At 41.2% G+C, this 18,641-nt stretch overlaps 1 protein-coding gene across 17 annotated transcripts in view; it reads left to right on the top strand.

Moving 5' to 3' along the window:
- Positions 1-18,641, top strand: part of DOCK9 (dedicator of cytokinesis 9) — a 272,799-nt gene that overhangs the window by 72,454 nt on the left and 181,704 nt on the right. The window contains exon 1 of one of the 17 annotated variants that reach the window (XM_076009330.1): positions 5,136-13,954. The exons of the other annotated variants lie outside the window; for them this stretch is intronic. The gene's annotated coding sequence lies outside the window, so the exon portion shown is untranslated. Of the gene's footprint in view, positions 1-5,135; positions 13,955-18,641 lie in introns of those variants that run through there. 17 annotated transcript variants of the gene reach the window in all.

Raw genomic sequence — 18,641 nt, forward strand, 5'->3', positions numbered from 1 at the left:
AATCTGAATAGGTGCAAGAAAGGACAGGACCTTTCACCAATGTTTGTTAAAATTTAGCATGTTTTTTAGCAGGGGATTCATTTACCTTATTAAAATACAGACAAGTAATAAACATTCATTGTAGAAACTAAGCATGCTTATGTCTTATACACCGAGACAACCACTGTTTTAAACATTTTGAGGCTTTCCAGATGTGAGTGTATTGGAGATACGATCTTAAGGAGGCAGTTATGGTTAATGACATCATGAGGATGGGGCTCTAATCAATAGAACTGTGGCCTTATAAAAAGAGGAAGAGAACTACCTGCCTTCCCCAGTGAAGCCAAGAGGGTCTTTACCGGAACCTGACCATGCTGGCATCCTGATCTCCTCTCAGACTTCTAGTCTCAGTACTGTGAGAAAATACATTTCTGCTGTTTAAGCCACCTAGTGCATGGTATTTAGTTATCAGAGAACTGACTAATACACAAGTTCAGTATAACAAAAATGTTATTATGTCATTGATATATAGTCTTGTATCTTGCTTTAAATAGATTTTACAATATATCGCAAACATCTTTCCATGTCAATAAGTGTACATTTATGTCTTATTCTTAATGGTGTCATTTCATCTTACGGATGTAACATTTTATTTAACCTATGCCCACTATTCCATTTTTCTTTTTGATTATAAATACTGTGATAAACATCTTTGCTTATACTTGTATACTTTAAACACTTGTCAAATTGTTTTCTTAGCATATTTCTAGACCTGGAATAGCTGGGTCAATATATATTTACTTTTCTATGAAGAATTTTGGCATATAGTACCAGATTGCCCTCCAGAAAGATTATTTTGAGAATTTTAAAAATTCAAGACAAGGAATTTTGTGTTCTTTCCTTATGACTTCAAGCAGTTTACTTTCATTACGGCTATTTATTAACTGTTGATGGGCTTATCTGTTGAACAGAATATGATGATTTAGATTGCTGTGTACTTAGGCAAGTAACTTACTGGGGATCAAATTAGCACCAATTTTGCTTCTACTCCTGGAAGCGTGACTACTAGCATTCCTAAACATCCCTGGAGAATTCTGAAATGTTCTATTGTGGGGGCTGGAATGTGTTGTTCTGGGAGGTCTTCACCCATTTAGAGTTGATGCAGCTATTTCACGGACATTCAAAAGGAAAGTGCAGCTGAAATACTGAGTAGAAGCAGATGAGTGAAGCTGATGCTGCTTCGCTCAAGTCTTACTTTTTAGATAGTCAAAGTGGTTGATGTGTATTTATTGTACTTATCTATATGTTTCTCCCATGGCCTTAATGAGAAGCAATGACATTTTTGCTTTTTAGAAGTAAATTTGTTGTCTTTCATATTTAGAATACATAAATTATTGTAGAAAATTTAGATACTACAGAGAAGAATAAGGAGGAAAACAAAAATCACCCATAACCCCACAGCCCCAAAATCATTACTGTTTAATATGTGGTGTATGTTTTGTAATATTTTGCTATTTATACAAGTATTAGAAATGGGATGATATGCTATAGTTTCTGATGCACTTTTCACTTACTGTTTTATTATGAGTGTTTTCTTTTTTTAAAAAATTTGTTTGTCTTCTTCTTATTTTTAGAGGTAGGGTCTCACTGTGTTACCCAGGCTAACTTTAAACTTCCTGGGCTCAACTGGTGCTCCCACCTCAGCCTCCGAAGTACCTGGGACTACAGGCATGCACCACTGTGCCTAGCTATTACAAGCATTTCCTAATGCCTATAATGTTATACTAAAACATGACTTAATACATGTACAATATTTCATTGTAATGTATAAACTAGAATTCATTTAAATATTTTTCTGTTAGGTTGTTAAAAATTAAGATTATAAACTGGGAGTGGTGGCATTAGGCCTGTAGTCCCAGCTGCTCTGGAGGCTGAGATGAAAGGATTGCTTAAGGCCAGGAGTTTGAGCCCAGCTTGGACAACATAGCAAGACCTTTCTCTAACCAGAAAAAAAAAAAAAAGATTACAGAGGACATCTTTATCCAAAAATCTTTGTGTGGATCTATAATTATTTTTGTAGGCTAGATTTATAAATGTGAACTTGTTAAGGCAAGAATGAATTTTTTACAGGCCCTATAAGGCATATTGTTTTATTGCTTGATGATTGATCCAAGTTACATTTGCAGCAGCAGAGACCATTAGTGCTTGTTTTATGTACTATCATTGCTAGCATCATTTTTGCCATTTTGAGAGACAAAAGATATACCATTCAAAAACTCTAAATCCTTTAGTATATTCATTTATAATATTTCTCTGTTTTATCATTTGCCTTTTAATTTTGTTTAATTTCCTTGTGGCACTTATTTTACTAATAGAAGTTTAAATGCACATGATACATATTACTATCTTTTCCTCTGAGATTTCTTGTGTTACTTTTCTGCTTAGAAGTTCTTGCCTGTCTAAGACCAGATATTCACCAGTATTTTCTTTTGTAATTTTGTTTGTTTATTTATTTACTATTTGTCTTTTTTGTCCAGGGGTCAGCAAACTATGAAATATGGGACAAATCTGGCATGCTACCTGTTTTTGTAAATAAAGTTTTGTGAGCAGATAGCCACACTTATTTATTTATACATTGTCCATGTCTGCTTTACCAGGGACAGAGCTGAGTTATTAGGATAGAGATCTATAATATTTATTAGCTGACTTAAAATATTTATTAGCTGGCCCTTTGCAGAAAGTTTGCTGAGACCTCCTTTAGCAGATTTAGAATTTATTTTGGTATATAGTTTAGTTGAGGTCCTGATTTGATTCCCTAGTCACTCCCAATACTCATTTTTCCCCAGTCCCATTTGTTGAATAATCCATTCCTTACTCATTGGTTTGTGATACTGCCTTCATTATATTTTGTTTTTTTATGTACTAGGCTTTGCATTAGCACTACTCTGAGCACTATAGAAGCAAAGTTCTTATCCAACTGTCAGTTTAATTGCAATTCAGGGAAAATGGAAACAAGAAACTTAGAGAGAGATACATCATTCTTATATTTTAAAGATAGAAAAAAACAGGCTATACTGAATAACTGGCTGAATTGAATGGTTTTATAAAGCATATATTGATTAAGATTCAGGAGTTAAGGGTTAAGGTTTGAACCTTAACCCTTAAGGGTTAAGGTTTGAACAGTGAAGTATATTTGTAAGTTTGTTTCCTCAGGCTATATGAAATAGCCTGTTCATAAAGTAGATCAAGTTTATCTTTATATGGGCTCTCAGGTGCATTTTTATGAAAGAAAAATTTCAATATGGCAGCTGTTATCCTTGAGTAACCTTGAGGTGAATCTACATTTTTTTTGTGTATCTGGTCTTTGCTAACAAAAGGAGTCCCAACAAAATATAAGCAGAGGTGCTAGCAGAGTTTCCAAATGAAGTGTATTCATGTCTGTAGGAAATATGTGTGTATCTTTACAGATGAAGAGTATATTCTAGTTTTTGTTTTATATATCATACAAATTCTAAAGATAATTTCTCTTCTTACCTAGACTTTAAATATTTAATGTGAAGGCTAAGATGTGTGTGTGTGTGTGTGTGTGAAAGTACATGTGCCTATGTTTGTGTATGTATGTGTAGTTGTTGTCACCTCAGTAGAGGAATATTGGGTAAAGGGGTACTTTAGTATTTTAAAAATGTCAGTGAACAATGAAAGACCTTATCCTAGGAAGTGTTTCCATCAGCATTTGTTTCCCTGTCAAGGAAAAACACATATCCTAGAAAACTCAAGTAGATGTGACTCATGACCTGCAGCAAGAGGGATGGCTTGGGGCTAGTTGCAATGATAGATGTTCTCGTCTCTTCTTGAGTGGTTCTGCCTTCTCCCTGTGGGGAGAGCCAGTTCATAGGATTCTCAGATGCAGGCCTGGTGGCTGTCCTGTGTACTAAATAAATAGCTTAACTCTTATGAATGGTTGGTATTCCCCATATGTTTTCTAGGCTTATGAAATAGGTAACAGCATCATCAAAGCATCAGTCTTGGAAGTTATTCTTATTTCTCTATGCTGTCTTTATTGTAGAGGAATAAATAGAAGAAAACCCTGAAGCCTTTTCCCTGTCACCCCCACTTCCCATCTTTTCTTCAGTTCTCCAATATTGGTTAGATGCCTGCTAATCACAGGGTGGTGTGATGTGAATGAGCCACAATCTCTGCTCTCAGGAGGCCTGTAGAGCTGGCAGGTGGGATGCGGGCTGTGATAGGGCTAAGCACAGGTGCCATGAAAACCCACAAGGGACTCCTGTAGGAGAATTTGACCAGGCGGGAGAAGGACATTTCTGCAGAGGGAGCAAAGTCCCAGGGAGGGAGAGTGATGGCCTTCGTGGAGCTCCTAGTAATTCCACAGTGCTGGTGCAGGCTTCATGGGCCAGAGGACAAGGTGGGGTAAAGGCATGACCAGTAGGTCTGGAGAGGTAAGTAGGGACCAGATCATGGTGGATATTGTTGGAACTTTATTCTGGTATCAGGGGTGCCTTTTATTGTGGCTTTAAATAGGGAAAAACATGATTAGATTTATTTTATTTTGAGACAAGATCTTGCTGTGTCACCCAGGCTGGAATGCAGTGGCACTATCACAGCTCACTGCAACCTCAAACTCCTGGGCTCAAGAGTCCTCTTGCCTCAGACTCCTGAGTAACTGGGACTGTAGGCAAGTGCCATGATGCTCAGCTAATGTTTCTATTGTAGAGATGAGTTCTCACTGTTGCCCAGGTTGCTGTCGAACTCCCAGCCTCTAGTGATCCTCCTGCCTTGGCCTCCTAAAGTGCTGGGATTACAGGTGTGAGCTACAGTGCCCAGCCTGATTCATGTTTTAAAAAGATCACTCATAATGCAGAGTGGATAATGGCCTAGAGAAAGTGGAAATCTGAGGATAGGAACACTAGTGAGGAGGTCATTGCAACAGGGTGACAGGTGACGGTGGCCTGAATTAAGGTGGTAGTGGAGATGGAGAGAAGCACTTGGGTTTAAGAGAGATTTGGCGGTTAAATGAGAGGAAGGAGTCAAGAGTGTTCCTATTTCTGCTGTGGGCACCTCCAGGGTGCCACGTGCTGAACTGGGGAAATGGGGGGGGGGAAGGGTGGGAGTTGGGATGGAGAGGAGGAGTCCAGTCCCAGACGTCCTGAGTTTGAGGATGTAAACCATCCATCTGCAAATCAGTGGGATGTGACTACTGGGACTAGAGCTAGAGTTGTGGATCCCAGCATAGCTAGATGTCTGGTAAGGAGGGTGTTCAGGAGCCAAAGAGCCGCAGGTCCTGGGAAGGGCCTAGGAAAATGAGCTGGAAAAGACATCTAGGTCCATGTGGTCAGGGAAGTGGAGGATAGCCTGCTTTGCATTTGGAAACAGGATTATAGCCAAGGAAACACTCAGAGCTTGAAGAACTTTGAGCGCGTGTGTGTGTTAAGCCTCTTGTCTCTAGTTCACCAACACCATCATCTTTATTATTCATAGAAACATTTAACAAAATATATCATGTGCACAGTATCCTTATAGGCATGACAGAATATTGAGGTATCCCACCTGCTCTCAGAAGGGGCTTTTGTATTAATAGTAGACTGGGGAAGAATTGATCATTGAATAAAGCCACCATCTGCCATTTCCTCTTCCCCCCCATCAGAATTGCTACCTTTTATTGAGTGTGAACTAGTGATCATACAGTGCTTTAAGCCTTTTACATCTCATTTAATTGTTATAACAGCTCCATGAGGTGGATACTATGGTTACTTTTATTTTATAGATGAGGAGGCCAAGGAACAAAGAAAGGGTAAATACTGTTTATAGTCACACAGCTAGCGAGTAGGACACCAGGTTTCTAACCCATTGTTTCGTCCTGGAGCCCTTTGCTCCCAGCCTCTGTGCTAGAGGCCTGTCGGGAGCCTGTGGAGCGGAAGAGTACTCAGAAATAAGTGAAGCCACAACTGAGGAAGAGTGAGGACAAGACAAAGGTGAATATGGAGACTGGTCTAGCGTAGGAAGCAGAGATACACATTTTGGGAAGAAACTGCTGAATTCCATGAGCTATCAAAGGGTGGTGTGAAACAGCTGACCAGAAACGCCAAGAAGCAAAGAAGAGATGGCGCCACTTGAATCGGGTTTTGAAGGATAAACACAGACACCTGGGGGTTAGGTTGTGGGTGCGGGTGTGGAGGACCTTTGGCTGAAGGGAGCAGCATGTTCTGTGATGTTCCAGGAAGGCTGAGATGCCGGGAGCTTGCTGTTGCGATGATGTGCCGGCAGTTTGTGCAGAGCTGCTGCTTGGGCCGAACAGTCTGTGCAGGGCCATGTGGGCATTGAGGCCATCCTCTCACATCAGAGTGGGGTCAGAATCATAAAGGGAGAACCTGGTGACAGGGAAATGGGGATAGAAGCGCTGAGCTGCCCACAACCCTGACTGAGGGTTTTGAAGGGAAAAGACCCACCCAGAGGGAGTGTTTATGGGGCTAGATTTACCCGACTGTGGGATGCTGGAAGCAGACAAGGGATCAGGGGTGACAGCACCCTGTCTTCTGACTCAAGAGCTGGCGCTGCCCTGCATCAGACACAGGTGCAGAAGAAGGGCAGTGTGAGTGCAAGTGGGAGAGAGGAGCGTGCTCAGAGGCTCGCTGAGGAACCTTCAGGTCAGGGACAGCTCTAGTATTTGTAGGGCCCTGACATTTTTACGAGTTTGAGTCGCTCTTTAAGAAAATAAATGGAAAATTACAAATACCAAGTGAGGTACTGGACCTGGGGGGGAGGATCCCCTGCAAAGGGGGTCCTGAAACTTAAGCTTCATGGGAGATGTCTGAGGCTCCCTGGGGTCTCTGCCTCTCACATGTCTCCATGTGGTGTCTTATTTGGTGTCAGGAAGGCCCCAGGTCCTTCTCAGCCATAGCTGGTCATTGTCTTGTTTAGACTGCGAGAGCTAATTAAGTTAATCCAAGGTTGGTGTGATGTCTGGGAAAGCCCAAGCTCATGGGCTTCTGATTTTTCTGCAGAAAATGTACCCTGCTACCTCTTCCTAACACACAAGGGAAACTGAAAGAAAAAGCCACAGAGGGCTTGGATGGGATCAGGACTCTAGTCTATTGTCACTACCCATGTTAGAAAGAGGATAAAAAATACTCTATCTCCGTTTAGATTATCAACAGGAATCGGTGGCCATATATATAGTGAATGTAGCACTTCTGCCCTTTCCTGTTACTAAAGGGAGCTGTTTCACCTAAAGCCTTTCACTTAGAACAAAACCTTTTAAGCCAAATTTAAGTGGTTTCCAAATAGAGATTAAAAGTGGTTTCAAACTAGTGAGTAAATGTAAGGCAGTATGTTTAAATAATTATCCCAGTCATACTTACAAAATGAGTTCTGTAGCAGTAGGATAGGAGTGGGGAAGAGAACCCTAGAATCATTGGTTAGTCTTTGTCTTGATAACTCAGGCTGAAAAGCCTTTCCTTGCAGGGAGGTAATTGCTGACACCACCAGGGATAAAGTTGTATTTGGGGAAATGCTCCTTCTGCCTCTTCTTTTGTTGTCTCTCCTCCTGCCGCACCTTGGCCCACTCCAGTTCCTCATCCTCTGGGCAGCCTCCCACCCACCCTAGGTGCTTCAGGGCCCCACCCCTCATCACCCCCCAACTTCTGCTTTCACTGTCAGAAGTTCACAGTTTTCTGTGTGTGAATGATCTCAGCTAGATGTTAGGTTATCTGATTTTTAAAAATTCACACTATGGTATAAATAGCTAATTTACTTCTATCTGCCAAAGTGTGTTTGCATTTTAGAGGGGAATTGTTAATTGAGGGTGGCACTGGAGGTGATTATGGAAGGTTTTGGAGCATTTTGTCATTCATTTCCAACCTGCAGAATGAATGGAGTCTGTATGCCAGGGAATCTTTATGCGTGAGTTTTGAGTTTTGTTTTGAGTACAGGAGGAGAATGCTTTTATCTCATTTCTCTTCTTTCTTTTCCAAGTAAGTGACAGTTTTCTGTGTTTGGTTTCCTGGAGCAAATTTCAAATGTTCAATTGGGAAGAGCATGAGCTTTTTAGTGGGTGGCTTTCCCTGTGTGTCTTGCCACCTGCAAGCCACTTCTCTACTAAGCTCCCAGTAAGAAGTTTGGGGATCTGACACCTTGCTTTGGAAAGGTTGGCTGCTGCTGTTCTTGCGAAATGAAAATATCAGTAAATTTCATTGCTGGGCCTAAAATCCTAGGGCCTTGTAAAGAGAGAGCACCATGATGAGAAATTCAAATCCATGACCTGCTGGTGTTCTGGATTCTGTGTTGAGAACTGAGTGCTTCATCTTTAGAAGGACTTAACAGGAAGGAGGAAATCTGGAGAAAGGCTATGGAAAGGATCACTGCATATTTATAGCTAAAGTTGGTGGGTAGGAGCCCCTTTTGCATATGTTCTTTCCCAGAGCCCTAAGTCAGTCCAGATCATCTGCTTTTACAAAGCTGATTTGGGGGAGTCATAAATCAAGTGAGATGGAGTACTGAAGGCAAGCAGAGCCCTGAACATTTTAGCCACTCTCCATAAGAGGACATCATTGTCTTATTTTTAGTTTCTCTTTTCCCCTAACTATAGTGGGATTTAACCAGTACTTCTTTGCCAAATAACAAGCAAGGATACTGCGATGGTGCCTGGGAACTTTGGTGCAAGAGATTTGAATTTCCATTTTTCAGTTTTCACGCTTAGTATTGAATCACCTTTTAGACTGGACTGTTGTGTTAACAGAAGGATGCAGGCTTCTGTCCAAACCATACCCTCTTGTGACCAGTGTTGTAAAACAAGTGGAAGAACTGATAGTTTGTGCTGATGCGTGTTTATCTGAAAACTTTGGACACTGTCCAAAGGCAAAGTAATAGTCTTAATTTTAAAAACAACCTCTGCGTCAGAAATGTAAAACCTTTTCCATTTTTATAATTTCTAATCACTCTCTTTCTGTTAAATTTTATTTTATTTTATTTTTTAAAGAAACATTGAGGATAAGTTTTAGGACTGTTTTTGTTGTCTGTCTTGCAGCCTAAGACACTTAGGGCTTGGCTCGAAGCAGGCCATTAGAGAATTCAGGAGAGGGCCAGATGATTTGGAAACAAGAGAATTCATCATTTAAGAATTCCTTCTATTAGGAAATGAATTTTAAAAACACCAACTTAAAACCATTTTTGCTTTTCTTATTAAAAAGTTTTTTTGGTATCCTTTCCTTGATCACCTTCCAGCACGAGCGCACGTGTGTGTGTGTGTGTCTGTGTGTCTGTGTGTGTGTTCATGTTCATAAGCTGTTCCTATGACCCACGTTCCAGGCCACACAGCATGTGAACAAGAAAATTAATTAGTTGGAAAGATTGTTTAAGGAACTCAGGGAATTGCCACACTGTATTTTTAGTTCCAAAATCTACAACGTCTGAGCTTCCTGTGCCAGTGACTCTTTGAAGTTTGGGGCAGGTCCTTTTATCACAAAAGTCAAAGGGGGAGTCATACATTCCTTTGACTTTCCATCTACCCTTATCTGTGGTTACATGATTTACATAGCAAAACTGTGATTCTTGCTTCCCTTTTCTCCCACCCCAGGGACATTGTGGCTGTCTTCCTCCACCACCCACTCACTGTGTGTTTGGGTTTGCAGACTAATTTTGATAATAGCCAAAAGTGAAACGTCATTAGGAAGATGAATCTTGTTCCTCCGGTCCACACACAAATCTAGGTGGTTGGATTGTCCACCTCGATGAGCAGTCTGTACTGTCGCCTCTCTCCATTGCCACCTTGGAGTGGGAGGGTGAGCTGAGTAGTCTGGACCAGTTTGTGTGCGTAGAGCTTAGCAGCCCTGTGACCTCCCTTTTGAGAGTGTTTTTCTTCCGTGTTGGGGAGAGCCGCCAGTTGGAAGAGCTTAGGTGGGTGGAGTAGGGAGGTGCTGACCAGGGCCATGCTTCCTGTTGCCACAGGGCTTCCTCCTTTATAGATTTTACCAAATCTGTTGGGTTGGAAACTCTTAAGAGTTTTGGCAGCTTGGCTTGGGATGCTGCCTGCATGATTCAGATGGAAACTGAGGCCAGGAGTGTTGTAAGTGTGCCTGAGGCAGTCCATAGCGCATCACATAATTGGTGCCAGATGTTTTCCTAGTCTGTTTGCCTAGACACTTGATCAGCCTTAATTGATACCTAGAGGGTGAGCACAATTTGCACCCCCGGGGTAGGTTGGTTCCTACCTTCAAGGGCTTCCATGTCATTTAGTGAGATGAGACACATGTGTGGGGGTGTGCAGGTACCCAGGTCTTGTCACCCTGTCTGGCTACTCTGATGGCAGGTGACTGCCAGCTGCTGTCACCCTTGCCCCTGACCCCACATCAGCTGTGATTGTCACTCACTCACAGAGGCTCATGAGGTGCAGAGGGAGAGCTGGGGATACTGTCAGGTGGCACACGCACTGTGGTGTTACTTTTACCACCATCCTGGAGATATTTCTGGGGTTGGCAGCACATCTTGCAAAAGCCGAATGGCCTCTGCCTCAGTCTGAGAAAATCCTCAGGGCTTTTACAAAGAGGATTGTGAGGACTTAGCAGGGATTTGTTGTGTTGGTAAAGGGTGGGGCTGGGCCAGTTCCACACTTAGGCAGAGCAAACCCCTCCCTAACCATGAGGTTGGAAAGCCACGTGCTTCTGAACTGTGCTCCCATGATCCCCACATGGAAGTGTTTTCTATTATATAACAAAGATGCACAAAATCAGAGGACGACTAGAGTATTCCTGACCACCCAGGACTTGAATGTCTCATCCTGATGAGCTGTGAATCAGCAATGCACAGAGATGGGAAAAGAATTCCCATGAAGAAACAGTTGTGCGATGCAATGAGGAGGGAAGTGTTTGGAGACCATAGAAAGATGTCAGAAGAGTGGGTGGTTTTGAAGACAAACCTCATTTCACGTCCTTACTGATGTGCTTTTGTTTCAGCTGTGGCAAATAGGAGTCCAGTGGTCACCAGTAGACATGTTGTCTCAGCCCTTGACAGAGGTCTTCTTTACAGACTTGTAGGCAAAGTGACTCTGAGCTGAGGGGTTCAACAGGATTGGGAAGGGCAAATAAAAGGCTATATTTAGAAATTCGAGCCAAATCGGTGAGTTCTTTTTTACCCTAAGATTTCATATTGTTTGCATATTTGGGCGTTGGGGTGGGGAACCATGTCTGAACAACAAGTGGAAAGTCAGAGATGACCTATAGAGGGCCTCAGCTCAGCGATCTGTTTCCTGAAGTTCCTGAGAGGTGTGGACCCACGGGCAGAAGGGGCAGGTGCCCCTATGAAGCCGTTCTAGAATAAGTGTTCTAGAATAAGTGCCCAGTGTGTGTCTGCCGCACACACTGAGCACACATTCAAGGAGGCCTCTTTTCCCATCCAGAAGTTGTGGGAGGAGAACCACATATCTTCTCTTGTTTTCTTTCTGTTGAGCCAGCTGAGAAATGAGTACAGATTGGGCTTAGTATGCAAGGAGTTTCCCTAGATTTCAGAACACCCATATTTTTTTGTGGAAAGCTATGCTGTTTGCTTTACCATTGGTAGAGCAACTTAATTCCAAGTCAGTATTATAAAAAAATAATAAAATGAAGGTAAAGGATTGTCCCCTCCAGACCAGAAATTCTTCGATTTTTAAAATCAATTATTGGAATGGATGGATAATGCAAGGACTTGTAAGGCACAGCCCATTTGGAGTACGAAATATAAATATATGAACAGTTAGATAGCTATGTAATATTCATGTTGATGTTAGCTCAAGATGGCTTTAGAAGATAGAATGTAAGTCACCTATTGATAAATTGCTAACTCAGGATCTGGGAAAAGGTGTGTGACCACTGTCAAAGTTGTGTTCAGCTTTGCACCACAGACACAGTATGAGTGAGAAGGAAGGTTTTTGGTGGTTGCCAGTAGCACCTGTGTTACCAAGGGTTCTGTCCTTGGCCAGCATCCTCTTCTTAATGTCTTTCACTTTCATTGTTTTAACCTGTATGTGGTCTTCTATATTTGCGTCTGAAGCCCTGTACCTCATCCCAGTGTACTTATGACCATATGTTATTCTCTACTTAAAGTCCCTTAACAGCTTTCCATTTAGCTAAGGTTGAAATATGCAATCCTTAATATGCCTATCTTGGACAAGGCCAAGTATGATCTGCACTGTGCCTACCCCACCAAGCTCATTGTGTGCTGTTCTCCCCTGGACCACTGTACTGAAACCTCGAGGGCCACCTTTCAGCTCCCCAAAGAAAGCAAGCTCTTTTGTGCCTCAGGGTCTTTGCACATGCTGTCCCCCCAACCCTCAACTTGCACTAGCTTAGCCCTTCTTTATTTGACATTTGTTCTTCCTTCTAGCCACACTTAAAAGTATCTTCCTCAAAGAAGGCTTATTTAATCTGAGACTAGTTAAGCATTTCCTACTTTTCTTTCACAGCACTTATCACAACTGTAAATAAACTAGTAATTGTGTCGCTAGTTGCTTACTGGATGATTCCATGTGGCCTCTGGTTGTACTTGTACCCTGGTCAGTCAACATGTCCCCCCATAGGCCTTTCTTCTAGCCTACCCACTGGTGTACTTTGTGACACACTGTCATGTTATTACTCCAGACAGAGTCCTAGCATTAGCTGTACATGAGTGAAATAAGTTAATAGAATGTCCACAAACAAAGGCCTTCCTGGGAAAAGGTGTTATGTTTTTGTCATGGTGCAGTGGTTTACCACCAACATATGGTCCATCCGGAAGATATACTTCCAACACTTCCAGCAGCACAGTTTACATCCTAGTGATTTTTTCCTATGTGTATATTTCTTTAGACCACCTGAGTCATTTATACAATTTCCTATTTACAAAATGGTAACAATCATACCTCATTCACTTGTTAACAGTTTAAAGTAGGCAGAAACATAAAACTTAGTGTTAATATTTTGGAGCTTCTTGAATGTACTATTTTAAAATGTAATAATTATATATATTTGACACAAGGAATTAGTTACCAAAGGTAGGGGCCTAGATTTTTGCGAAGCATGTTCTTGATTTTTTTCCAGAAGTCATACAAAAGAATGTATGGGGAAAAAAAGGGAAGAGGAACCACTACTCTATATACAAATGAAAAAGACATTTTATTAGGAGTATGATTAAGAGAAAGGAACTATGATAATTAATTGATGTTGATCAGGGGTATAGTTATAGATATATATGTATATGGATATGTAATATATATACTCATATATATAATTATATATAAATGACATGATTATATAAATATAGGATGAATACACTGAACTCCCTGGATACATATTCCTTTGTTGCAGAAGAAGATTCTCATTTGAAAAGTAATTCCTCTAATAGGATTGGTGCAGGGTTTCTCAGCTTAGCACTACTGAAGTTTTGGGCTGGGTAATTCTTTGTTGGAGAGGTCTGGCTTGTGCATTGTGTGATGTTTAGCACCATCCCTGGCCCTACTCACTATATGCCAATAGCAGCCCCACCTTCCGCAAGTCATGACACCCAAAAATATCCTCAGATAGTGCCAAAGGTGCCCTGGAAGAGGGTAAAATCATCCAAAGTAGAGAAGAACTACATTAGAATATCTCATGCTTCAGGTTAAGCCTGTCATACAAAGGGTAAATGCTCACAACCCGCCCAACGTAGGCAGAACAGGGGCCCATCTGCATCATATGCTGTGCATGTGCCAGCCTCTGTTGACACTCATGCAGTGGACTTCTCTGAAGTAGATGAAGTCTAGTTCGTTGATTTAAAAAAAAATTTTTTTTTAAAGCACCAATACAATTCTTACTTATTCTTTAAGAGCCAACCCAAACCCAGGTTTGCAAAGAGCTCTGCCTTTACTCCCTTGAGCACTGCATTGCTTTCCTCCTAGGTTCCCAAGTGCTGGTCCTCAGACCATGGCAAAGCTTTTTTTGGCCTGTGGAGAAATGAGAAAAATAAGAAAAATGTAAGTTCTTAAAAATTTCATTTAAAATCTTAAAAAGAATTCTAAGATTGCTATTCCTAGTTTTAAGTGTGGGTGTATCTGTGTGAACGTGTGTGGTATGAGTGTTTTCAAAACCTTTCTTTATGAAGCAGTGGCAATGGTTGGTGTTATTTGGTTTTGTTTGACTGGATTTTGTATTTTAGTGTTGTTACTTGGCAAACTAAATATTAAAACCTATGACAAGGCCCTGATAAAATTAAATTTATAAGATATATGAAACTTCTTTGAAAAAGTTGTATGTGTGAATGTAGGATATCAAAAGGTACCTCATAGTGCAGCTTGACGATATTAAGGTATATTATTGAAAGTAATGTCATATTTTTGTTTTTCTCTTTAAGGTAAAACTCAATTACTCCCTTGGATGTTTGACATAAGCAAATTTTATGTATTAGACATATAATTCTAACTACAGTGAAAGAAAACATTTAATAAACTCTTAATCACTTTTTTCTCTAAATGGTCCCAAAGGGACTATTAGATTCTATATGGAACAGAGAATATATTTAGCTCAAATAGAACTCTCCCTCTTAGCATTTTTAGAGACAAAAACACTTAGTGACATCTTTTCCCCAGCCTTCACTTGGACATAGCACCAACAGCAGGCCGGTGTCAGCATCTTGCGCTCAGCTGTCCCTTCTCACTGCCTCGTTGCTGTGTTGCCTGTGTGCACACACACTTAGGGCAGGGGTGGAGATCTGGTGTAGGCATAAATTAGGCTGTGGTTTTGAATATTATTGTTCACAGTGATCTTAGAGGCTATCTATCCCACTGTCAGATACTCAGAGGGCACTAACATCTGGCTTTTAATCCAGTGTGGGGAGTTGGAAAATGTTTTTGTTTTTGTGTTATGATTTTGGTCTGTCCTGAATGGTGGGAGGGAGGGCACTTAAGATTGAGCTACTGCAAAGTGTTCCTGGTGAAGATGTGCCATTCCCTGTAATCACTGCCTTCCTCACCCGACCGCAGGCCCATCTCATCCTGGCTTGTCATTTCTGGCTGCTTCTCTCCAAGACAATTAGCCATTCCTCTCTCATCAGCTTGACAAGTATCTGGTTAAAATAATAGACACTCTTTGAATGTAAATTATATACCTCTTGTGAGGAACAATTTTTAAAATTTCCACATCTAATCTCCCAAAGACTTCTGTGAAGTAGATATGAAGCAAGTATTACTTTGCTTAGAACACAAACACAGCATTTAAATTGTTCCTCAGGTCACGTAATGATATAATAATAAATGAGCAGTGGATCCAAGAATTAAGATTTTGGAGTCTCATACTGGGTCTATAATGATCAAGTTGCTATACTGTACCTCTGCCATCTTCCCAGGAATTTTGCAGGTAATTGAAATATTAATAAATACTCATATTTACTTTACAGTAATTATTTTTATTACTACATATACTGTGAAAAGGAGGCTCTGCGTTAAAGTTCTCATTGGAGAGGTAGAATCCAGACTCCTGACTGCAGAGTACAATTCTTTTCTTTCCAATTCCATTCACCTTTCTGGCCTTCTCTCCCTCCTGCTTTCTATGCCTGTGGTGCTGCTTCTTTATACAGTCTTGCTGTTCCTATGCTCTTTCAACCCTTTTGGCTATGTAGTTCCTTTTCCCTTGAATATCTTTTATTCTTTTCACTGCTTGACACAATCTCGCTTGTCCCTGTGTTTCAGGTGCACTCCCTGGGCCAGCAGCCTCCGCATACCTGGGAGCTCGTCAGGGCTGCGGGGTCTCAGCGTTATTCTGGACCTGATGATCAGACCTGCCTACCTAAAGGGTCTGGGGAGGGCAGGCTGATGGCAGCCCAGAGGAGGTGTGGGGAGGCCCGGGAGCCCCTAGCAGGGCCAGCACTCCCATACAGACCTCCTTAGCTGGATCATGCTAGAAAGGACTAGAAGACTTTGAAACGTAGTGTGTATATAGCACATCTAGGTTCAACTAGCCAAATGTTGAGTGGCCTCATGTGGCTGGCAGCTACCATGTTGGACAGTGCAGATCTGGCTTCTCCCTGTCACACTTTAAAGTGACTTGTTTGCATCCCTTTTAGAGCACTTTTAGACACCTTACTCCAGAACTTGATTATGTGTTCCTTATATCTCATTTCTTGGACGGTGCTCTGTGGTTAAGAAATGCTTGCTGAATGAGCAAGTAAGGGATTTAATGCATGAATCGACCCATTCATAAATACATTAATGACTAATATGAAGGAGAGTGGTCCTTCCGTGTTTTGTTTTGTTTTTTTTTTAACTGCTTTAGTGAAAGTTCCTAAGGTATTCTGTTTTGTTATAAGTGCTGGGTTGTATAGTGTATGACAAAATTAGTGTTACAGTAGAAGGATAAAGTGAGCCCCTTTAACTGTGGCTCTAATAGGTATCACTGAATTGCAGAGAGTGTGAGCTGAAAAGAACTTGACCATGAGACAGTCTATTGCCGTTATATTTCAGATGTATGTCCTTGAGATAAGTGGACACTTGGAGGTAGCATACTTGGGGAGTGAATATGGCAACATTTTTGGTTGCTTTAATTCTATTGCAGTAAATCTAGAGTCCTGTGTTTTCCACCAAATTAATGAGCACCTATAGTAGGATGTGGTGCAGGTATTTCAAAATGAAATGATGGGGAAGGTATTATTTAACATGGTCTTAGTTTAAGAATGCTGCCAAACAAAACTTGTTTAAAATTTTTTATTTTACTCTCTTTTCTTCAACTAACATCAGGGAATAGGCAAGCTCATGAAAGTTGTATCAATACATTTATAGTCTGAGTAGCAGATTTATTTAAAAGGAAAATAATAGTACATTAAGCCTATAACATTGGATGGGATATTTTTTAATTTCTTGGCCTAATTGCAGTGAATTTTGGAGGATGCATATGGAAGATGTGACTTTGGCATTTTATGCCTCTTATGGTGAGGAGAAAGGAAATCCTTAGAAATGTACTTTACTTTCTCTAAACAGATTGCTTCGTTGCTTTTAGGTAGCAGCTATCCTATAATGGTCACAAATTTGAGCTTAAATGAAAGTTTGTAACTCAGCCTATGAGTAAGTAAGGTGTTTGTGATGGGGTTGTAGGCAACAAAATACTAGGGTTGGTTTTGTTCTAGATCCTCTTTAGGAAGGTACACTGCTAAGCAAATGTTACAGTATGTGATCATACCATTACTAATGTATGAGAGATGTGTGAAGCTTGAACTGCTCCGTAGGTCCTTTCTTACTGGTTTGAAATTGGAAGGCAATTTATTTTGGGGGTAGGGAAAGGAATGGGGGAGGTAGGGGACAGGTGGTTCTAGTAGAAGAACCCTCTAGAAAGTTTTCGTTTTTCCAACAAGGTCAGCCAAGTAGAAAATGATCAGTCATTAATAAGCTGAAGTCTACCCTGGCATTTTGAATAAAACTAAGGTGTGTGTTCCATCTTGTGGTGGACAGTAAACTTTTGGCTTCAGTCTCTACCTTACTCTAGCCCCTACTATCAATCAAACACTGTCATCTGTATCATACCTGTGCAGAGATATTTCTGGGAACTCATCCACTTTTCTTTGTATGGGATCTGCATTTAAACATCATGGGTGTTCTTCCTGTATCTTAAGTTATTGTATTTAAGATCAATGATTCCAAAACACAGATGGGTAAAAAGCCTGCTGCATAGATACCACCTGCAGAGCTATGAAAAATGCAGGTCCTTGGGCCTCTCCTAGAGGTTCCAATTCAGAAGTTCCAGTTCAGAAGTTCAGTTCAGAAGGATGGGGTCTTGGAATTTGTACTAATGTTATTATTATTTTCAAATCCTAAAACAACTTGGAGCAGAGGTAGGTTTGGCAGCCCTTTGAAACAGGGGTCTTGCTTCACCTCATTTTAGCTGGAGAGCAGAGAACGAAGATATTCTTTAGGACAGAATATTCTGGAGAGCCTCATGAAAGAGGAGCATGTGAGCTGAGCCTTGAGAGGTAAGCAGGCATTGGACAGGTTAAGATCAGGATGAAGTAGGGGAACAATCCAGATTGACAGACAGCATTTCTAGAGACATGCAGGTGAGGCTTCTGAAGGATGCAATGCAGTCAGTGTTCTCTGGGCAGAGGTTTGAGGCAGGGGGTGGTGAGGAGGGTGACAGAGGCTGCAGAGGGGCCAGGCCTGTCAGCCTTGTATGTGGTGGGTGACTGGTGGACCCAGGCCAGGAATCTCAGTTCTGTGCATGGAGGAATTGCCCTGCCCTGGGTGGGTAGAGGTCTCCAGGTGACATTGTTCCTCCCTCCCTTCCTTCCTTCCCTCCCTGTTCCTGTTTCTGTATTCTCTTGTCTTCACTCAGGAGGTTCACTTACATGTGGACAAAAATATAAAATGAAAAAGGTTCGAGTACAGTAGGGTTTTGGTTCTCTGTCCAGATTGCCTTGTATTACTTACCTTCTAAGGAAGAAGGATGTATGTTGAACTTGCGTTTTAAATCTTCCAAGTTGTGGATGGTATCTGAAAATCTGATACCTTGTAGCTTTATAAATAGGTGTTGATTTATCTTTATGGTCAAGGAAAGTAAAAATGACCTCTTAATACCCTGTTTAAAGTAGTTTTGCAGTGTAACAGCTCTGTGACCTTGGGCTAGTTCTTTAACTTCTGTGCCTCAGTTTCCTGATTTGTAAAAGAGGGCTGTCTCAGGATT

Source organism: Microcebus murinus, chromosome 13 (genome assembly GCF_040939455.1).
Source record: "Microcebus murinus isolate Inina chromosome 13, M.murinus_Inina_mat1.0, whole genome shotgun sequence".
In the NCBI taxonomy this organism is placed as follows: domain Eukaryota; kingdom Metazoa; phylum Chordata; class Mammalia; order Primates; family Cheirogaleidae; genus Microcebus; species Microcebus murinus.